Source organism: Pseudophryne corroboree, chromosome 6 (assembly GCF_028390025.1).
Source record: "Pseudophryne corroboree isolate aPseCor3 chromosome 6, aPseCor3.hap2, whole genome shotgun sequence".
Classification (NCBI taxonomy): Eukaryota; Metazoa; Chordata; class Amphibia; order Anura; family Myobatrachidae; genus Pseudophryne; species Pseudophryne corroboree.
This window is the reverse complement of record NC_086449.1, coordinates 693781362-693805757: the sequence shown is the minus strand read 5'-3', so window position 1 is coordinate 693805757 and position 24396 is coordinate 693781362.

Below are 24396 nucleotides of genomic sequence, written 5' to 3'. Positions count from 1 at the left end.
AGGTCATTATTGACCTCTAGTGTCTGTGCCACGCTGCTATGGGAGAGACGTCATGATGTCTCTCCCATAGAGAGGAGCCGCGGGCTGCCAGACGGAGCGGGGAGTGGGGCTGGTAAGCGAGGCTGGTAGGTATTGTTTTTTTTTGTGTATGTTTGTAAGCAGCTACTAAGGGGCACAGCAACAGGGGGCACCACTATTGAGGGCACAGTGACAGGGGGCACAACTACTAGGGCAAATCTACTGGGGGCATAGCTATAGGGGGCACAACTACTGGGGCAAATCTACTGGGACTTAACTACAGGGGGAAAATCTACTGGGGTCAAATCTACTGGGGGCATATCTATAGGTGGAAAATCTACTGGGGGCACAGCTACTGGGGGCACAACTACTAAAGGGATAACTGTGGGTACACCCCTCCCCTATGAAGCCACGCCCCTATTTTTTGCGTGCAAAATTGTTTTACCACTTGGGGGGGGGCACCAGTGGAAACTTTCGCACTGGGCGCCACAAGGTGTAGAACCGGCCCTGAAGGCAGGATTACAGGACTTGTACGGCAGGATCACTGCAATTATACGGCAGGATCACTGGAATTATATGGCAGGATCACTGGATTTATACGCCAGTTCTACTGGAATTATACGGCAGGATCACTGGAATTATACGGAAGGATCACTGGATTTATACGGCAGTACCGCTGGACATATACAGCAGTATCAATGGACATATACGGCAGTATCACTGGACTGGATTTATATGCCAGTAAACTGTAATTATATGGCAGGATCACTGGATTTATACGCCAGTACCACTGGAATGATATGGCAGGATCACTGAAATTATACGGCAGGTTCACTGGACTTATACGGCAGGATCACTGCAATTATACGTCAGGATCACTGGATTTATACGGCAGGATCACTGGATTTATACGCAAGTACCACTAGAATTATACGGCAGGATCAATGGATTTATAAGGTAAAATCACTGGATTTATACCGCAGTACCGCTGGACATATACGGCAGTATCAATGGACATATACGGCAGGATCATTGGATTTATATGCCAGTACCACTGGAAATATACGGCAGGATTACTGGAATTATACGGCGGGATCACTGGACATATACGGCAGGATCACTGCAATTATACGGCAGGATCACTGGATTTATATGGCAGTACCGCTAGACAAATATGGCAGTACCGCTGGACATATACGGCAGTATCAATGGACATATACAGCAGTATCACTGGGCATATATGGCAGTATCACTGGACTGTATTTATACGCCAGTACCACTGGAATTATACGGCAGGATCACTGGATTTATACAGCAGTACCGCTGGACATATACGGCAGTATCAATGGACATATACGGCAGTATTACTGGACTGGAGTTATGTGCCAGTAAACTGTAATTATATGGCAGGATCACTGGACTTATACGCCAGTACCACTGGAATTATATGGCAGGATCACTGAAATTATACGTCAGGTTCACTGGACTTATACGGCAGGATCACTGCAATTATATGGCAGGATCACTGGAATTATACGGCAGGATCACTGGATTTATACGCAAGTACCACTGGAATTATACGGCAGGATCACTGGATTTATACGCAAGTACCACTGGAATTATACGGCAGGATCAATGGACTTATAAGGTAAGATCACTGGATTTATACGGCAGTACCGCTGGACATATACGGCAGTATCAATGGACATATAAGGCAGTATCACTGGACTGGCCACCTACACGCACCACGCTCTACGGCTGCAGCAGACGTCATGGGCTGTGTGGGCGTCCACTGCAGCGGGCGCACCTGTCAGACGCTAGAGGTCATTATTGACCTCTAGTGTCTGTGCGGCGCTGCTATGGGAGAGACGTCATGATGTCTCTCCCATAGAGAGGAGCTGCAGGCTGCCAGATGGAGCGAGGAGCGGGGCTGGTAAGTATTGGTTTTTTTTTGTGTGTTTGTAAGCAGCTACTAAGGGGCACAGCAACAGGGGGCACCACTATTGAGGGCACAGTTACAGGGGGCACAACTACTGGGGCAAATCTACTGGAAGCATAGCTATAGGGGGCACAACTTCTGGGGCAAATCTACTGGGGGCATAGCTACAGGGGGTAATTCTACTGGGGAAAATTTACTGGGGGCATAGCTACAGGGGCAAATCTACTGGGGTCACAGCTACTGAGGGCACAGCTACAGCGGGTACAGCTACCGGGGGCATAGCTACAGGGGGCAAATCGACTGGGGGCTCAGCTACTGGGGGCTCAGCTACTGGGGGCACAGCTACAGGGGGTACAGCTACTGGGGGCACAACTACTGGGGGCATAACTGTGAGTACACCCCTCCCCTATGATGCCACGCCCCTATTTTTTGGTGTGCAAAATGTTTTTACCACTTGGGGGGGGGGGGCAGAGGAAACTTTCGCACTAGGCGCCACAAGGTGTAGAACCGGCCCTGTCGGCAGGATTACTGGACTTGTACGGCAGGATCACTGCAATTATACGGCAGGATCACTGGAATTATATGGCAGGATCACTGGATTTATACGCCAGTTCTACTGGAATTATACGGCAGGATCACTGGAATTATACGGCAGGATCACTGGATTTGTACAGCAGTACCGCTGGACATATATGACAGTATCAATGGACATATACGGCAGGATCACTGGATTTATACGCCAGTACCACTGGAATTATACGGCAGGATCACTGGATTTATACGGCAGTACCGCTGGACATATACGGCAGTATCAATGGACGTATACGGCAGTATCACTGGACTAGATTTATATGCCAGTAAACTGTAATTATACGGCAGTATCACTGGACATATACGGCAGTATCACTGGACTGTACTTATACGCCAGTACCACTGGAATTATACGGCAGGATCACTGGAATTATACGCCAGTACCACTGGAGTTATACGGCAGGATCACTGGATTTATATGGCAGTACCGTTGGACATATACGGCAGTATCAATGGACATATACGGCAGTACTTATATGCCAGTAAACTGTAATTATATGGCAGGATCACTGGACTTATACGACAGGATCACTGAAATTATACGGCAGGATCACTGGATTTATACGCAAGTACCACTGGAATTATACGGCAGGATCAATGGACTTATAAGGTAAGATCACTGGATTTATACCGCAGTACCGCTGGACATATACGGTAGTATCAATGGACATATACGGCAGTATCACTGGACTGGCCGCCTACATGCACCCCGCTCCCTGGCTGCAGCAGACGCAATGGGCTGTGTGGGCGTCCACTGCAGCCGGCGCACCTGTCAGATGCTAGAGGTCATTATTGACCTCTTGTGTCTGTGCGGCGCTGATATGGGAGAGACGTCATGATGTCTCTCCCATAGAGAGGAGCCGCGGGCTGCCAGATGGAGTGGGGAGCGGGGCTGGTAAGTATTGTTTTTTTTTTTTGTGTGTTTGTAAGCAGCTACTAAGGGGCACAGCAACAGGGGGCACCACTATTGAGGGCACAGTTACAGGGGGCACAACTACTGGGGCAAATCTACTGGGGGCATAGCTATAGGGGGCACAACTACTGGGGCAAATATACTGGGGGCCTAGCTACAGGGGGCAAATGTACTGGGGGCAAATGTACTGGGGGCACAGCTACTGGGGGCATAGCTACAGGGGGCAAATCTACTGTGGGCACAGCTACTGGGGGCACAGCTACAGGGGGTACAGCTACTGGGGGCACAACTACTGGGGGCATAACTGTGGGTACAGCCCTCCTCTATGAAGCCACGCCCCTATTTTTTGGCGTGCACTAATTGTTTTACCACTTGGGGAGGGCGCAAGTGGAAACGTTCCCACTGGGCGCCACAAGGTGTAGAACCGGCCCTGACGGCAGGATTATTGAACTTGTACGGCAGGATCACTGCAATTATACGGCAGGATCACTGGAATTATATGGCAGGATCACTGAATTTATATGCCAGTTCTACTGGAATTATACGACAGTACCACTGGAATTATACGGCAGGGTCACTGGATTTATACTGCAGTACCGCTGGACATATACGGCTGTATCAATGGACATATACGGCAGTATCACTGGACTGGATTTATATGCCAGTAAACTGTAATTATTATATGGCAGGATCACTGGACTTATATGGCAGTATCACTGGACTGTACTTATACACCAGTACCACTGTAATTATACGGCAGGATCACTGGAATTATACGGCAGGATCACTGGATTTATACGCAAGTACCACTGGAATTATACGGCAGGATCAATGGACTTATAAGGTAAGATCACTGGATTTATACGGCAGTACCGCTGGACATATACGGCAGTATCAATGGACATATACGGCAGGATTATTGGATTTATATGCCAGTACCACTGGAATTATACGGCAGGATCACTGGAATTATACGGCAGGATCACTGGACATATATACAGCAGGATCACTGCAATTATACGGCAGGATCACTGGATTTATATGGCAGTACCGCTGGACATATACGGCAGTATCAATTGGACATATATGGCAGTATCACTGGACATATACGGCAGTATCACTGTACTGTACTTATACGCCAGTACCACTGTAATTATACGGCAGGATCACTGGAATTATACGCTAGTACCACTGGAATTATACGGCAGTACTGCTGGACATATACGGCAGTATCAATGGACATATACGGCAGTATCACTGGACTCGATTTGTTTGCCAGTAAACAGTAATTATATGGCAGGATCACTGGATTTATACGCCAGTACCACTGGAATTATATGGCAGGATCACTGGAATTATATGGCAGGTTTACTGGATTTATACGGCAGGATCACTGCAATTATACGGCAGGATCACTGGAATTATACGGCAGGATCAATGGATTTATAAATTAGGATCACTGGATTTATACGGCAGTACCGCTGGACATATACGGCAGTATCAATGGACATATACGGCAGGATTATTGGATTTATATGCCAGTACCACTGGAATTATACGGCAGGATCACTGGACATATACGGCAGGATCACTGCAATTATACGGCAGGATCACTGGATTTATATGGCAGTACCACTGGACATATACGACAGTACCGCTGGACATATACGGCAGTACCGCTGGACATATAAGGCAGTATCAATGGACATATACGGCAGTATCACTGGACATATAAGGCAGTATCACTGGACTGTACTTATACGCCAGTACCACTGTAATTATACGGCAGGATCACTGGAATTATACAACAGTACTACTGGAATTATACGGCAGCATCACTGGATTTATATGACAGTACCGCTGGACATATACGGCAGTACTGCTGGACATATACGGCAGTAACAATGGACATATATGGCAGGATCACTGGACTTATACGGCAGGATCACTAAAATTATATGTCAGGATCCCTGTAATTATACGGCATGATCATTGGATTTATATGGCAGTATCGCTGGACATAAACAACAGTATCAATGGACATATACGTAACGATCACTGGACATATACAGCAGGATCACTGGACATATACGGCAGTACCACTGGACATATACGGCAGCACAGGGACACCACCACTGGACTGATACAGGACAACACAGCACCACTGCAATGGACTGGACTAATACAGCAGCACTGGACATATGGCAGCAGAGGACACCACAAATGTGACTGGACTGCTGCAGCACAATACACCACCACTGAACTGATGCAGCAAAACACAGCAACACTGTAAGGGACTTATACAGCAGCACTGGACATATGGCAGAAGAGGACACAACCGCTGTGACTGAACAGATGCAGCAAAAGACACGGACACTGAGAGGACGGAGACACGTCCTCTCTCTACACTCTCCAATGCCGGAGTGAAAATGGCGGTGATGCGCGGCTTCTTATATGGAATCCAAACCCCACGAGAATCTGACAGCGGGATGATGACGTTTTGCCTCGTTCTGGATTCCGGGCTCGGGTGGTGAAGTCTGGTAGGGTTCGGCTCTCTGAGAACCGAACCCACTCATCTCTAATTTTTATATAGATCTTAGGGAAGCATTTGGAGGCAGATAGAACTCAGCCAGAGATTGGGCTTGTTAGACTTGCCTGAAAAATAAAGGCATTTATATCTACTGAAAGTATAATTTAAAATGGAACTAAGACTAGAGATGTGCGGCAGGCACTTTTTCGTGTTTTGCGTTTTGGTTTTGGTTCTAATTCCCCACTCGTATTTTCGTTTTGGGTTGGTTTTGCTAGAACCACCCTTTCGTGTTTTGATTTTGGTTTTGGTTTTGGTTGATTAGGATGATTTTCGAAAACAACCATAAAAACAGATAAAATCACAGAATTTGGGGGTAATGTTGATCCTACGGTATTATTAACCTCAATAACATTCATTTCCACTCATTCCCAGTCAATTCCTAACACTGCACACCTCACACCTCACAATGTGAGGCCAAAAGGTTGCACCGAGGTGGCTGTATGTCTAAGCAAAGTGACACAAGTGTGCGGCACAAACACCTGGCCCATCTAGGAGTGGCACTGCAGTGGCAGACAGGAGGGCAGTTTTAAAAAATAGGCCCCAAACAGCACATGATGCAAAGATAAAAAAGAAGTGCACCGAGGTGGGTGTAGGACTAAGCTAAGCGACACAACCACCTGGCCAATCTAGTAGTGGCATGCAGTGGCTGAATGTCGACAGTGGGCCACAATTTTAGAGTCCACTGACAGCATCTCCTGCATGCCCCTGTAATTTTTCAAAAATTCTGCAATTGGTGGACTTATACGGCAGTACTCCTGGACTAATACAGCAGTACCCCTGGACTTATACGGCAGTGCCAGACAGGATGGCACGTTAAAAAAAACATGCCCCAAACAGCACATGATGCAAAGATGAAAAAGAGGTGCACCAAGACCAAGGTTGCTGTATGACTAAGCTAAGCCACACAAGTGTGTGGGACAAACACCTGGCACATCAAGGAGTGGCACTGCCGTTGCAGACAGGATGGCAGATATAAAAAAGGCCCCAAACAGCACATCATGCAAAGATGAAAAAGAGGTGCAATGAGGTAGCCGTATGACTAAGCTAAACGACACAAACAATTGGCCCATCTAGGAGTGGCACTGCAGTGTTAGACAGGATGCAGATATAAAAAAAAGGCACCAAACAGCACATCATGCAAAGATGTAAAAGAGGTGCAATGAGGTAGCTGTATAACTAAGCTAAGCGACACAAGTGTGCAGCATAAACACCTGGCCCATCTAGGAGTGGCATTGCAGTGTCAGACAGGAGGGCACTTAAAAAAAATAGTACCCAAACAGCACATCATGCCAAGAATTAAAAGAGGGCAATGAGGTAGCTGTATGACTAAGCTAAGCGACACAAGTGTGCGGCACAAACACCTAGCCCATCTAGGGTTGACACTGCAATCCCACTGCACTAATGGTGGATACCGGATGTACGTCTAACACTAGCATAGTTGTTATGGCCTCAGTAATCCGCTTTGCAGGGTACATATACTATATATATATATATATATATATATATATATATATATACGGCAGTATCACTGGACTGGATTTATATGCCAGTACCACTGTAATTATACGGCAGGATCACTGGATTTATACTTCAGGATCACTGGATTTATACGGAAGGATCACTGGAATTATACGGCAGTACCGCTGGACATATACGGCAATATCAATGGACATATATGGCAGTATCACTGGACATATACGGCAGTAGCACTGGACTGTACTTATACGCCAGTACCACTGGAATTATATGGCAGGATCACTGGAATTATACGGCAGGATCACTGGAATTATACGGCAGTATCACTGGAATTATACGGCAGTATCACTGGACATACAATATACGGCAGTATCACTGGACTGTACTTATACGCCAGTACCATTGTAATTATACGGCAGGATCACTGGAATTATACGGCAGGATCACTGGAATTATACGGCAGTATCACGGGAATTATACGCCAGTATCACGGTAATTATACGGCAGTAGCACAGGAATTATATGGCAGTAACACTGTATATATGGCAGCAGAGGACACCACCACTGTGACTGGTCACTGGACTGATGCTGCACAAGACACTACCCCTGGTCTGATGCAGGACAACAGGGCCGGATTAACAATGGGGCGGATGGAGCTGCAGCTCCAGGCCCCCCATTGAAAATAGGCCCACAGGCTCCAATGTAATGCAGCCAGTGATGAAAGGAAGAAATATTCCTGCCATCACCAGCAGCTCAACTCCCTCACCTCCCGGCTACTCAGTAATCTCCATCACAAACCAGCTGGGCGAAGCTCCGAGTTCCGACCACGAAACTGGCTGGCTGCCCCTGTATCTTCTTAGGCTCCGCCCCCTGACCCGTCCGAGGCTCCGCCCCCATACTGCCGAAGATCCACCCCCGCACCTGATGTACTGTAGAACTGGCTGCCTCTTCTCCATGTACCCTGTCAGAAGAGCAAGGTAGGTGGTGGGGTGGTGTCAGAACTTCAGTACATATATAATGTACAGTAACAGGACAGAGAGAATAGGTTACATAATTATATTATAGAGGAGGAGGCATGAAGCTCAAGTTATATAAATATATAAAGGGGGGATAGTGTGCATAGGTTAAATAAACATATAAGGGGGATCAGTCCCACAAGTTCAATATAAAGGGGTCAGGAGATGCAATGAAAATATAAAAAGGGTGATGTGGTTATAGTGTAAATAAATATATATAACTGGGGCAGGGGACAACATAAATATGTAAGGGCTCATGTGGCATAAATTAATAAAAGCACATCTTAATATATTATTTAAGATGAGAGTAGCATAAGTAAATATACTAGGGGGGTGGGCATAAGGTAAATAAATATATTGGGGGAGGTACAAGTTAAATTAATATATAAGGGGGGATGGCACAAGTTTATATATAAGGGTGGACAGTAGGCACAATTTAAAGAAATATAAATGGGGGTGCAGGTAGCTGAACAATATTATTGGGGGGGGGGGGGGCGCAGGGGCAGTCTATGGGGGCTTGGGGCTTGCTGCATGTGTAAAGTCCCGTACACACTGGCCGATATATCGGCCGTTCTCTTGAACGGCCGATATATCGCGGGTCCGTCGGCCAGTGTGTACGACTGATACGTCTGTGAACTCCGTCGTTCACAGACGTATCGCGTCGTCCCCGCAGCACAGCCGACGGTCAATATACCTACCGATATATTGGCGCATCGCTGTGTGTGTACGGCGGTCGGCCGACCGCCCGTACACATGCTGCGGCGGCCGGCGGTGATTGACAGATGAACTGGGCGGGTGTGTGTACACGCCCGCTCAGTTCATGATGTCAGTCCCCGACGGATCGGGCAGTGTGTATGCTGAACACACTGCTTGATCCGTCCATAGATATATCTGCAGATCAATTGACCTGCAGATATATCTATTACTGTGTACCCACCTTAAGACTCATAGGGGGAGATTCAAATGTTTGAAAAGTCAGTTGGGAGTCTGTTTTTTCCTATCTAATAGACAGACACCCAACCGACTTATCAAACATTTGAATCTCCCCCATAGACTGTGTTTCTTCCACCAGTTTTAAGGTGATTTTCTTTAAACCAGGCTGCTGTTGCTGTTGGTTGATGTAGGGTGAGCTTGGTATTGCTCATGTCATAAATGGATTGATAATCTGAAAGTGTATTATAGAGGGGAGGAGCTCTCTCCTATTAAAGGTCATTTATGTGTCATAAAATTATAGATTACTCCATTTATTCACAGCACTGAGGTTGTGGGTTTGATTCCCACAATGTGTCTGTGTGGAGTTTGTTTATTCTTCCCCTGTGTGGGTTTCCCCCGGGTACTCTGATTTCCTCCCACAGGTTGTTTCCTGACATAAATTAACCTTTGTGTGTAAGTGTGTGCGTGTAGAGTACATGAGGTAGGGAACAGAGAGTGTAAGCTCCACTTGGGCCAGGACTGATATGAATGGCCTGATATTCTCTGTACAGCGCTGCGGAATATGTGTGCGCTATATAAATAACTGATAATACTGATAATATAATGATAATAATAATTTTTCTTTGCCAGCAAATGCAGTTCAGTGGTGGTTTTATACAGTGAGACACTAAAATAATTTTATTCTGTGATCTAAGTAATAACAGTAAGGTGAATGTGACATATATTAATAATACAATGTAGAGCCATAGTTATTGTTGAAGTGCAGTGATAGGTAGCAATAGCCCCACTTTAATCTACACTGCTGCTTGTCACATTTTTGTCTCGCCCTATGGTATTGGCCTGCCCCCTCCCAAGCCTAGAGCACCATAGTATGGAGGGCACAGCCCTGTGCCCTTAGCCATTGGCGGAATATTTGTTCCAGCCTGCGCTGGACTTATCTTCTAGCTCAGACGCAGCCTGGGATTCCCTCAGACACTCCTACCACTCTCCCGTCTCCTCCTTTTCTGCATTGAGCAGGAAAACACACCACAGTGCGAGGACTGTGTGCTGTGTATGATGGCGGGGAGCACAGGCTATGGATTGATAGCTACTCCTGTACCCCAACACTTGTAGTTCAAATAGTCATAAACTGCTCACCTGTACGGTGTCTGGGCATAGAAAGAGTGAATTAACCGGAGAAATAACAATGGTAATGCATTTACCTAATTTGTGTTTCCAGAGTTGGCTTATTTAATAACCAGTATTATAGCATTCCTGCAGACTTTGAAAGAATAGTTTTCAAGGAGCACCATTTTCTTATTTCCCTTATTTTTCACAGTGGCTGTGCAGCCTGCAGGGGTAGAGGGGGCAGGCATGGAAACATGTGAGGAGCTGTAGACCTGCTCTCTCTGACATTTACTGAGCACTGCAGCTGTAAAGTAAGGCGGGTAAAGGAGGACGGGCCAGAATGTGAGGAATAGCTCAGAGTAATGGAGGAGAGGAGGTGCCGGAGTGTGAGGGATAGCTCAGAGTAATGGAGGAGAGGAGGTGCCGGAGTGTGAGGTATAGCTCAGAGTAATGGAGGAGAGGAGGTGCCGGAGTGTGAGGGATAGCTCAGAGTAATGGAGGAGAGGAGGTGCCGGAGTGTGAGGGATGGAGCAGAGTGATGGAGGACAGGGGGAGCCAGAATGTGAGGGAAGGAGCAGGTGATGGAGTAGAGGAGGTGCCGGAGTATGAGGGATGGAGGAGATGGAGGGCCAGAGACCAGAGTGTGATGGAAGGAGCAGGGTGATGGAGGAGAGGACGGGGCTGGAGTGTGAGGGAAGGAGCAGAGTGATGGAGTAGAGGATGGGGCTGGAGTGTGAGGGAAGGAGCAGGGTGACGGAGGAGAGGATGGGGCTGGAGTGTGAGGGAAGGAGCAGGGTGACGGAGGAGAGGATGGGGCTGGAGTGTGAGGGAAGGAGCAGGGTGACGGAGGAGAGGACAGGGCTGGAGTGTGAGGGAAGGAGCAGGCTGATGGAGGAGAGGATGGGGCTGGAGTGTGAGGGAAGGAGCAGGGTGACGGAGGAGAGGATGGGGCTGGAGTGTGAGGGAAGGAGCAGGCTGATGGAGGAGAGGATGGGGCTGGAGTGTGATGGAAGGAGCAGGGTGACGGAGGAGAGGATGGGGCTGGAGTGTGAGGGAAGGAGCAGGGTGACGGAGGAGAGGATGGGGCTGGAGTGTGAGGGAAGGAGCAGAGTGATGGAGGAGAGGATGGGGCTGGAGTGTGAGGGAAGGAGCAGGGTGATGGAGGAGAGGATGGGGCTGGAGTGTGAGGGATGGAGCAGAGTGATGGAGGAGAGGATGGGGCTGGAGTGTGAGGGAAGGAGCAGGCTGATGGAGGAGAGGATGGGGCTGGAGTGTGAGGGAAGGAGCAGGGTGACAGAGGAGAGGATGGGGCTGGAGTGTGAGGGAAGGAGCAGGGTGATGGAGGAGAGGATGGGGCTGGAGTGTGAGGGAAGGAGCAGCGTGATGGAGGAGAGGATGGGGCCGGAGTGTGAGGGAAGAAGCGGGGTGATGGAGGAGAGGATGGGGCCGGAGTATGAGGGATGGATCAGGTGATGGGGGAGAGAAGGTGTGAGGGAAGGAGCAGAGTGATGGGGTAGAGAAGATGCCGGAGTGTGAGGGATGGAGCAGAGTGATGGAGGAGAGGGGGAGTCAGAATGTGAGGGAAGGAGCAGAGTGATGGTGGAGAGGAGGTGCCGGAGGACGTAGGGAGGTATGCGGGTCATGAGGCAAAGTCTCAGCTATAGCACATTTTTATATGCCATCAGACCATCCAAATGCCCCTTACACGCCTTCAGATGCATTCATATGCCCATATATTTCATCACACACTTCCACATGCCCCTTACTGTATATACCATTAACCCAACCCCATGCCATCAGACCTCGTCCCCTCATAGGCTCTACCCCCTATTTAGGGCTACTTCAGAAATGCCCTTGGCTGGTTTTCCATCCCAATCCGCCCCTGCCTCCATGAATGTCAGAGCAGAACAGGTGTGCAAAACCCGGCGAGTTGCAGCATACACCAGGCCCTGGGGTCTCCTCTCCCATATTTAAGTGGTGTCTGTGTCAGTAAGTTTATCTATGTTGTGTGTGTGTGTGTGTGTGTGTGTGTGTGTGTGTGTGTGTGTGTGTGTCAGTAAGTGGTGTCTGTCAGTAGACAGTATCTGTGTCAAAAAGTGTGTCAGTAAGTGTGACTGGCAGGATGTTTGTCAGCAAGTGGAGTCTGTATCAGGAAGGGGTGTCTGTGTTAGTAAGTGCTATCTGCAATGGATGTCTGTGTCAATAAGGGGTGTCTGTTTATGTAAGTGTGTTTGTGTCAGTAAGGGTGTTTGTGTCAGTAAGGGTGTCTGTGTCTGTAAGGGCTGTTTGTGTCAGTAAGTGTGTTTGTATCAGTTAGCGTGCCTGTGTCAGTAAGTGTGCCTGTGTCAGTGCATTTGTGTCAGTAAGTGGAATCTGTGTTAGTAAGGGGAATCTGTATCAGTAAGTGGTATCTGATAGTAAGGGGTGTTTGTGCCTGTATGTTTGTGTCAGTAAATTGTATCTTTGTCAGTAATGGGTGTCTGTCATTAAGTATGTATGTGCCAATAAGTGATGTGTGTGTCCATAAGGGGTATCTGTCAGTAAGTTGTGTCTGTGTCTATTAATGTGTGTATCAGTAAGTGTTTGTCAGTAAGATGTGTCAGTGTGTATGTGTCAGTAAGTCTGTGAAAGTGGTGTGTGTGTGTGTATCTGTATAAGTGTGTCTGTCAGTAAGTGGTGTCTGTGTCGATAAGTGTGTCCCAGGAGCCCTCAGTTGCCGGTCTACTCTGTATTGCCCCTATCTTTTCTAATCTTTCCACATATGCTCTGTATTTCTCATACGTCCTAGAGGATGCTGGGGACTCCAAAAGGACCATGGGGTATAGTCGGGATCCACAGGAGACATGGGCACACTATAAGACTTTGACTGGGTGTGAACTGACTCCTCCCTCTATGCCCCTCCTCCAGACCTCAGTTAGACTCTGTGCCCATAGAGACTGGACACACACTAGGGGAGCTCTACAGAGTTTCTCTGAAAAGACTTTATGTTAGGTTTTTTATGTTCAGGGAGTGGTCTCTGTATTATAGGGCAGTCGCTGCGATGCTCCCTGTATGATATGGTGATCACTGATGCTCTGTATTATATGGTGGTCACAAACGTTTTCTTGTTATAGTTAACTATTAAGTGGTTGAAGGTATGCACTAGCTACTGTATGACCTCCACGGCAATAGCCACACTCATGACACACGCCACACACCCTATTTATACCACACTCACACCAAACTGGTCACATCACTAGTCACACCACCACAGCGATTGTCACACCTCCTTCCGAGGCACACAATAGGCCCTTCAAAAATTTCAGCTCCAGGCCCATGTGGACCTTAATCTGGCACTGAACACAGCACCACTGAAATGAACTTATACTGCTACACCGGATATATGGCAGCAGAGGACACCACCGATGTGACTGGTCACTGGACTGATGCTGCACAAGACACTACCCCTGGTCTGATGCAAGACAGCACAGCAAAACTGCAAGTGACTTATACAGCAGCACTGGGGACATATAGCAGCAGAGGACACCACCACTGTGACTGGCTGGACTGATGCAGCATAAGACACTACACTGGACTGAGCAGCACAAGACAGCACTGGAATCACCACCCCACTTTCCCGCCCACACAGACAATGAGGACGGAGACACGTCCTCTCACTACACTCTCCGAGACTGGAGTGAAAATGGCGGCGACACGTGAGTCCTTATATGGATTCCAAATTTCAGCGACAGGGTCAGCAGAAATGATTGGTTTGTTTAGGCTCCCACAAAAAAAAAAAATTAATCCCCCCACCAAAAAAGAAGCAATTAATCTCTCCTTGCACAAACTGGCTCTACAGAGGCAAGATATTGTCTTCATCCTCACCCTCCAATTCCTCACCCAGAGCCGGATTAAGGGGGGGCTGGGGGTAAGAACCCAGGGGCCCTCCTTTCTAAAAGAGCCCCCTGCCACCCGCCGCAGCGCACTATGCTCCTGACATCTCCCCTGTAGGTTTGCCCTGGTAACTTAACACACGCGGTGCCAGCGCCGCATATAAGTACAGGATACATGACAGCTCAGCTTTCCAATGGTGTGTAATGCTCAGTCATTGGCTTGGTGCGCAGGCTGCAGTTAGGAAGTGTGGAGCCCACGGAGGGTGCATGGAGGAATGCTCTCTCGCTCTCCTGTCCTTTGTCACAGTAAGCTGGCTGTATATTTTTTTTTTATTATTAGTTTTTATCATGCTGCTGTTAAATTGTAATTTTTAGCTCTGTGTGATGTGTATTTAATTGTGTGTGTGTGTGTGTATGTGTGCATGTTTAGTGTGTGTGCGTAGTGTATTTGTGTGTGTATATATATATATATATATATATATATATATATATAGATAGATAGATAGATAGATAGATATATGTATATATATATGCATATGTGTATGCATGTATGTGTATATATATATAAAATTCATCTACCTGCCACACTGTTTAAAGTGCCCCGGGTCCCCCTTAGCCTTAATCCAGCTCTGTCTTCACCCCTTTCAGTGTGTACATCCTCACACTCACAGAGTATTAATTCATCCCCACTGCAATCTACCATCACAGGTACCTGTGTACTTTCTGGAGGCAATTGCTGGTAAAGGATTTCCTGGAGGAATTTATAATTCATATTGATGAACATCATCATTTCCATATTTTGTGGAAGTAACCTCCTACGCCGATCGCTGACAACGTTACTGGCTGCACTAAACACTCTTTCAGAGTACACACTGGAGGGGGGGGGGGGGGGGGGGGGGGCAACTTAGGTAAAACAAGGCCAGTTTGTGCAAGGGCCTCCAAATTGCCTCTTTTTCCTGCCAATATACATACGGATTGTCTGACATGCCAACTTGGATGCTTTCACCCATATAATCTTCCACCATTCTTTCAATGGTGGCAGCATATATGCAGTGACAGTAGACACGTTAGTAATTGTTGGCAGCTCCTTCAGTCTGGACCAGATGTTAACATTTGCTCCTGACTGCCCTGCATCACCACCAGTGGGTGGGCTAGGAAATGTTATCCTTTTACTCGCAGCCCCAGTTGAGGGTGAAATTGAAGGAGGAGCTGTTGACGGGTCACATTCCGCTTGAGTTTACAATTTTCTCACCAGCAGGTCTTTGAATCTCTGCAGACTTGTGTCTGCTAGAAAGAGAGATACAACGTAGGCTTTAAACCTAGGATCGAGCACGGTGTCCAAAATGTAGTGCTCTGATTTCAACAGATTGATCACCCTTGAATCCTGGCAAAGCAAATGAAGGCCTCCATCCTCAAATCCCACATACTTAGCAGAATCACTCTGTCTTAGCTCCTCCTTCAATTTCTTCATCTGCTTCTGCAAAAGCCTGATGAGGGAAATAACCTGACTCAAGCTGGCAGTGTCTGAACTGACTTCCCGTATTGCAAGTTCGAAGGGTTGGAGAACCTTGTACAAGACGGAAATCATTCTCCACTGCGCTTGAGTCAGGTGCATTCCCTTTCCTTTGCCTATATCGTAGGTGATGTATAGGCTTGAATGACCTTTTGCTGCTCCTCCATCATCTGAAGCATATAGGGTGCTGAATTCCACCTCGTTACAACCTCATGTTTCAAGTGATGGCAGGGCATGTTCAGGAGTGTTTGCTGGAGCTCCAGTCTTCAGCACGCAGTCGCTGAATGTCGAAAGTGGCTCACAATTTTTCGGGCCACTGACAGCATCTCCTGCACGCCCTGTCATTTTTCTAAAAATTCTGCACCACCAAATCAATTGTATGTGCAAAACATGGAACGTGATGGAATTTGCCCAGAAGTAATACACGCAAAATATTGGTGGCATTGTCAGTTATCACAAATCCCCAGGAAAGTCTAAGTGGGTTAAGCCATTGTGTGATGATGTCCCTCAGTTTCCGCAAGAGGTTGTCAGCAGTGTGCCTCTTACTGAAACTGGTGATACACAGTGTAGCCTGCCTAGGAATGAGTTGGCATTTGTGAGATGCTGCTACTGGTGCCAATGTTGTTGTTGCTGCGGGAGGCAATACATCTACCCAGTGGGCTCTCACAGTAATGTAGTCCTTAGTTTGCCCTGCTCTACTTGTACAACCGCATTTTTCAGGACACTGAGGAAACTTTTATTAATGTTCCTGTACAGTCCGCCAATCGCTTGCCTAGTGAAATGGAATATAGATGGGATTTGAAACCGGGGGAACAGTACATCCATCAACTGTCTAAATCCCACTGCACTAATGGCGGATACCGGACACACATCTAACACCAGCATAGTTGTTATGGTCTCAGTAATCTGCTTTTTAACAGGGTGACTGCTGTTATATTTCATCTTCCTCACAAAGGACTGTTGAACAGTAGGCGTACCACTCAAGGATCCTCCGGATGAATCACAGTTAGGAGAGGAATCATACCAGTGACATGGCCTGCAGGACTACTTACGTTCCTGACTGAGGAGGAAATTGACGTTGAGGGAGTTGGTGGCGTGGCTTGCAGGAGCTTGGGTACAACAGGAAGAAGAGATTTAGGTGTCCGTGGACTGCTTACGCTCTTACCCAAAGTTTCTTAAATTGGCAATGACTTCTGATGAATGCGCTGCAGGTGACGTATAAGGGAGGATGTTCCTAGGTGTTTAACGTCCTTACCCCTACTTATTATTGATTGACAAAGGGAACACACGACTTGATAACTGTTGTCCGGATTTGTGGAGAAATAAAGGTATTTTGCACAGGCATGACAATGTGCTTTCTCATCCCATGGACAACAACTGTCTCCACTAGTGCCTTATTCAAAGAAACCACATCACAATCAGAATCCTCATTATCAACTTACTCCTCAGTGCCACCTACACCAATATCCTCCTTATCCTGGTGTACGTCTACAGTGACATCCTTAGTCTCAATATCAGCAACTAGACTGCTCCTCCCAGCACTTGCAGGGGGTGTGCAAATGGTGGTAGGAGCCTCCTATTTCCATACGGTCTTGGGAAGGTCAGGCCTAGACATTGCAACCGCGGACACAGTTGGACTCTCCTTGGGGATTTGTGATAACTCTGAATGCACAGTTGATTTTTACTGTGCTTTAACAAGCTTATTTTTTTATATTTTGAGAAGGAGAAGGGCTTCCATCCTCATGAGAAGCTGAGTCACCAGTCATGAACATTCCTTGCCACTTTGAGTCGTGAATGACATATTGCCAATTTTACATTTCTCATCAGACAATTTCTTTTTTTTCCGATTATTCCTTTTTGCTTCTTGGATTTTACATGCCCTCTATGAAATTGGGCTTCGGCCTTAGCAGACAACGTTGATGGAATTGCATCATCAATGTCATGACTGGTGGCAGCAGCAGCTTCAGCACTAGTACTAGGAACTGGAAGTGGTTCCTGATCTTCCACTATTTATTTTCTCCCAATTATTGTTCTCCATTTCACAGCACAGCAACCCTTTATTATTACAGCACACAGAACAGTGCCCCTGAATTTTTACAGCATACATGGCCAGTGTACTTTCATTTTAACAAAAGCACCCCTGAATTTTTACAGCATACAGGGCCAGTGTACCTTTATTTTAACAACAGCACCCCTGTATTTTTACAGCATACAGGACCAGTGTACTTTCATTTTAACAACAGCAATCCTGATTTTTTTATAGCATACAGGGCCAGTGTACTTTTATTTCAAGTACAGCACCCCTGAATTTTTACAGCATACAGGGCCAGTGTACTTTTATTTTAACAACAGCACCCCTGATATTTTACAGTATACATGGCCAGTGTACTTTTACTTTAAGAACAGCATCCCTGAGTTTTTACAGCATACAATACAGGGCCAGCACCCCTGTATTTTCACAGCATACAGGAGGACAGTGCCCCTGCCCCCTGTACAATACCCATGTACAGCTGCAGCACCCCTAACAGCACATTAAACACCAGTGACAGCCAGGACAGCACCCCTAACATCACAGGGACACCACAGTGACAGGCACAGCAACCCTACAGAGCAATCACTGACCATACCTGACGTCACCACCCACAGAGAGACAGCCACCACCCTCACTCTCAAAGTACAGAGTGAAAATGGCGGTGACACGCAGCTGTTTATTTGGAATCCAAAACCCATGAGAAACCGACAGCGGGATGATGGCATTTTGTCTCGTTCTGGTTTTCCGAGTCTGGCTGGAAGTCCCTAGCCGGACTCGGATTCTGGCTCAGAGCGTGAAGTTCGGGGAGGTTCGGTTCTCTGAGATCCGAACCCACTCATCTCTAGTCATAATCAGGTCCACATGCCCGCTTACGTGTACTGTAACTGATAGTCATAGTATTTAGTCATTTAAAATGTTGATTTAAAGAACATGCAACCATCACATTTAGTAGAATATCGGGTCTCTGGGGTCTATGTACTAAGTCTTGGAGAGATATAAAATGGGGAGAGATAAAGTACCAACCAACCAGCTCCCAACTGTGAAACACAGTCTGTAACATGGCAATTACTGTAGGAGCTAATTGGCTGTTTTTTTCTCTCCCCACTTTATCTCTCACCCAGGCTGACAAAACAGACCTCTATACCCCTAAACATCTCTATATCCCATGTCAAAGCTTGCAGAGATAAAGTACCAACCAATCAGCTCCTAAGTGCCATGTTACAGGTTGTGTTTTACATTTAGGAGCATGTTGGTTGGTACTTTTCTCTTAGAGATGAGCGCCTGAAATTTTTCGGGTTTTGTGTTTTGGTTTTGGGTTCGGTTCCGCGGCCGTGTTTTGGGTTCGACCGCGTTTTGGCAAAACCTCACCGAATTTTTTTTGTCGGATTCGGGTGTGTTTTGGATTCGGGTGTTTTTTTACAAAAACACTAAAAAACAGCTTAAATCATAGAATTTGGGGGTCATTTTGATCCCATATTATTATTAACCTCAAAAACCATAATTTCCACTCATTTTCAGTCTATTCTGAATACCTCACACCTCACAATATTTTTTTTAGTCCTAAAATTTGCACCAAGGTCGCTGGATGACTAAGCTAAGCGACACTAGTGGCCGACACAAACACCTGGCCCATCTAGGAGTGGCACTGCAGTGTCACGCAGGATGTCCCTTCCAAAAAACCCTCCCCAATCAGCACATGACGCAAAGAAAAAAAGAGGCGCAATGAGGTAGCTGACTGTGTGAGTAAGATAAGCGACCCTAGTGGCCGACACAAACACCGGGCCCATTTAGGAGTGTCACTGCAGTGTCACGCAGGATGTCCCTTCCAAAAAACCCTCCCCAATCAGCACATGACGCAAAGAAAAAAAGAGGCGCAATGAGGTAGCTGACTGTGTGAGTAAGATTAGCGACCCTAGTGGCCGACACAAACACCGGGCCCATTTAGGAGTGGCACTGCAGTGTCACGCAGGATGTCCCTTCCAAAAAACCCTCCCCAATCAGCACATGACGCAAAGAAAAAAAGAGGCGCAATGAGGTAGCTGACTGTGTGAGTAAGATTAGCGACCCTAGTGGCCGACACAAACACCGGGCCCATTTAGGAGTGGCACTGCAGTGTCACGCAGGATGTCCCTTCCAAAAAACCCTCCCCAATCAGCACATGACGCAAAGAAAAAAAGAGGCGCAATGAGGTAGCTGACTGTGTGAGTAAGATTAGCGACCCTAGTGGCCGACACAAACACCGGGCCCATTTAGGAGTGGCACTGCAGTGTCACGCAGGATGTCCCTTCCAAAAAACCCTCCCCAATCAGCACATGACGCAAAGAAAAAAAGAGGCGCAATGAGGTAGCTGACTGTGTGAGTAAGATTAGCGACCCTAGTGGCCGACACAAACACCGGGCCCATTTAGGAGTGGCACTGCAGTGTCACGCAGGATGTCCCTTCCAAAAAACCCTCCCCAATCAGCACATGACGCAAAGAAAAAAAGAGGCGCAATGAGGTAGCTGACTGTGTGAGTAAGATTAGCGACCCTAGTGGCCGACACAAACACCGGGCCCATTTAGGAGTGGCACTGCAGTGTCACGCAGGATGTCCCTTCCAAAAAACCCTCCCCAATCAGCACATGACGCAAAGAAAAAAAGAGGCGCAATGAGGTAGCTGACTGTGTGAGTAAGATTAGCGACCCTAGTGGCCGACACAAACACCGGGCCCATTTAGGAGTGGCACTGCAGTGTCACGCAGGATGTCCCTTCCAAAAAACCCTCCCCAATCAGCACATGACGCAAAGAAAAAAAGAGGCGCAATGAGGTAGCTGACTGTGTGAGTAAGATTAGCGACCCTAGTGGCCGACACAAACACCGGGCCCATTTAGGAGTGGCACTGCAGTGTCACGCAGGATGTCCCTTCCAAAAAACCCTCCCCAATCAGCACATGACGCAAAGAAAAAAAGAGGCGCAATGAGGTAGCTGACTGTGTGAGTAAGATTAGCGACCCTAGTGGCCGACACAAACACCGGGCCCATTTAGGAGTGGCACTGCAGTGTCACGCAGGATGTCCCTTCCAAAAAACCCTCCCCAAACAGCACATGACGCAAAGAAAAATAAAAGAAAAAAGAGGTGCAAGATGGAATTGTCCTTGGGCCCTCCCACCCACCCTTATGTTGTATAAACAAAACAGGACATGCACACTTTAACCAACCCATCATTTCAGTGACAGGGTCTGCCACACGACTGTGACTGATATGACGGGTTGGTTTGGACCCCCCCCAAAAAAGAAGCAATTAATCTCTCCTTGCACAAACTGGCTCTACAGAGGCAAGATGTCCACCTCATCATCACCCTCCGATATATCACCGTGTACATCCCCCTCCTCACAGATTATCAATTCGTCCCCACTGGAATCCACCATCTCAGCTCCCTGTGTACTTTGTGGAGGCAATTGCTGCTGGTCAATGTCTCCGCGGAGGAATTGATTATAATTCATTTTAATGAACATCATCTTCTCCACATTTTCTGGATGTAACCTCGTACGCCGATTGCTGACAAGGTGAGCGGCGGCACTAAATACTCTTTCGGAGTACACACTTGTGGGAGGGCAACTTAGGTAGAATAAAGCCAGTTTGTGCAATGGCCTCCAAATTGCCTCTTTTTCCTGCCAGTATAAGTATGGACTGTGTGACGTGCCTACTTGGATGCGGTCACTCATATAATCCTCCACCATTCTTTCAATGGTGAGAGAATCATATGCAGTGACAGTAGACGACATGTCCGTAATCGTTGTCAGGTCCTTCAGTCCGGACCAGATGTCAGCATCAGCAGTCGCTCCAGACTGCCCTGCATCACCGCCAGCGGGTGGGCTCGGAATTCTGAGCCTTTTCCTCGCACCCCCAGTTGCGGGAGAATGTGAAGGAGGAGATGTTGACAGGTCGCGTTCCGCTTGACTTGACAATTTTCTCACCAGCAGGTCTTTCAACCCCAGCAGACTTGTGTCTGCCGGAAAGAGAGATCCAAGGTAGGCTTTAAATCTAGGATCGAGCACGGTGGCCAAAATGTAGTGCTCTGATTTCAACAGATTGACCACCCGTGAATCCTTGTTAAGCGAATTAAGGGCTCCATCCACAAGTCCCACATGCCTAGCGGAATCGCTCCGTGTTAGCTCCTCCTTCAATGTCTCCAGCTTCTTCTGCAAAAGCCTGATGAGGGGAATGACCTGACTCAGGCTGGCAGTGTCTGAACTGACTTCACGTGTGGCAAGTTCAAAGGGCATCAGAACCTTGCACAACGTTGAAATCATTCTCCACTGCGCTTGAGACAGGTGCATTCCACCTCCTATATCGTGCTCAATTGTATAGGCTTGAATGGCCTTTTGCTGCTCCTCCAACCTCTGAAGCATATAGAGGGTTGAATTCCACCTCGTTACCACTTCTTGCTTCAGATGATGGCAGGGCAGGTTCAGTAGTTTTTGGTGGTGCTCCAGTCTTCTGTACGTGGTGCCTGTACGCCGAAAGTGTCCCGCAATTTTTCTGGCCACCGACAGCATCTCTTGCACGCCCCTGTCGTTTTTTAAATAATTCTGCACCACCAAATTCAAGGTATGTGCAAAACATGGGACGTGCTGGAATTTGCCCATATTTAATGCACACACAATATTGCTGGCGTTGTCCGATGCCACAAATCCACAGGAGAGTCCAATTGGGGTAAGCCATTCCGCGATGATCTTCCTCAGTTGCCGTAAGAGGTTTTCAGCTGTGTGCGTATTCTGGAAACCGGTGATACAAAGCGTAGCCTGCCTAGGAAAGAGTTGGCGTTTGCGAGATGCTGCTACTGGTGCCGCCGCTGCTGTTCTTGCGGCGGGAGTCCATACATCTACCCAGTGGGCTGTCACAGTCATATAGTCCTGACCCTGCCCTGCTCCACTTGTCCACATGTCCGTGGTTAAGTGGACATTGGGTACAACTGCATTTTTTAGGACACTGGTGAGTCTTTTTCTGACGTCCGTGTACATTCTCGGTATCGCCTGCCTAGAGAAGTGGAACCTAGATGGTATTTGGTAACGGGGGCACACTGCCTCAATAAATTGTCTAGTTCCCTGTGAACTAACGGCGGATACCGGACGCACGTCTAACACCAACATAGTTGTCAAGGCCTCAGTTATCCGCTTTGCAGCAGGATGACTGCTGTGATATTTCATCTTCCTCGCAAAGGACTGTTGAACAGTCAATTGCTTACTGGAAGTAGTACAAGTGGGCTTACGACTTCCCCTCTGGGATGACCATCGACTCCCAGCAGCAACAACAGCAGCGCCAGCAGCAGTAGGCGTTACACGCAAGGATGCATCGGAGGAATCCCAGGCAGGAGAGGACTCGTCAGAATTGCCAGTGACATTGCCTGCAGGACTATTGGCATTCCTGGGGAAGGAGGAAATTGACACTGAGGGAGTTGGTGGGGTGGTTTGCGTGAGCTTGGTTACAAGAGGAAGGGATTTACTGGTCAGTGGACTGCTTCCGCTGTCACCCAAAGTTTTTGAACTTGTCACTGACTAATTATGAATGCGCTGCAGGTGACGTATAAGGGAGGATGTTCCGAGGTGGTTAACGTCCTTACCCCTACTTATTACAGCTTGACAAAGGGAACACACGGCTTGACACCTGTTGTCCGCATTTCTGTTATAATAGTTCCACACCGAAGAGCTGATTTTTTTGGTATTTTCACCAGGCATGTCAACGGCCATATTCCTCCCACGGACAACAGGTGTCTCCCCGGGTGCCTGACTTAAACAAACCACCTCACCATCAGAATCCTCCTGGTCAATTTCCTCCCCAGCGCCAGCAACACCCATATCCTCCTCATCCTGGTGTACTTCAACACTGACATCTTCAATCTGACTATCAGGAACTGGACTGCGGGTGCTCCTTCCAGCACTTGCAGGGGGCGTGCAAATGGTGGAAGGCGCATGCTCTTCACGTCCAGTGTTGGGAAGGTCAGGCATCGCAACCGACACAATTGGACTCTCCTTGTGGATTTGGGATTTCGAAGAACGCACAGTTCTTTGCGGTGCTACTGCTTTTGCCAGCTTGAGTCTTTTCATTTTTCTAGCGAGAGGCTGAGTGCCTCCATCCTCATGTGAAGCTGAACCACTAGCCATGAACATAGGCCAGGGCCTCAGCCGTTCCTTGCCACTCCGTGTGGTAAATGGCATATTGGCAAGTTTACGCTTCTCCTCCGACAATTTTATTTTAGGTTTTGGAGTCCTTTTTTTACTGATATTTGGTGTTTTGGATTTGACATGCTCTGTACTATGACATTGGGCATCGGCCTTGGCAGACGACGTTGCTGGCATTTCATCGTCTCGGCCATGACTAGTGGCAGCAGCTTCAGCACGAGGTGGAAGTGGATCTTG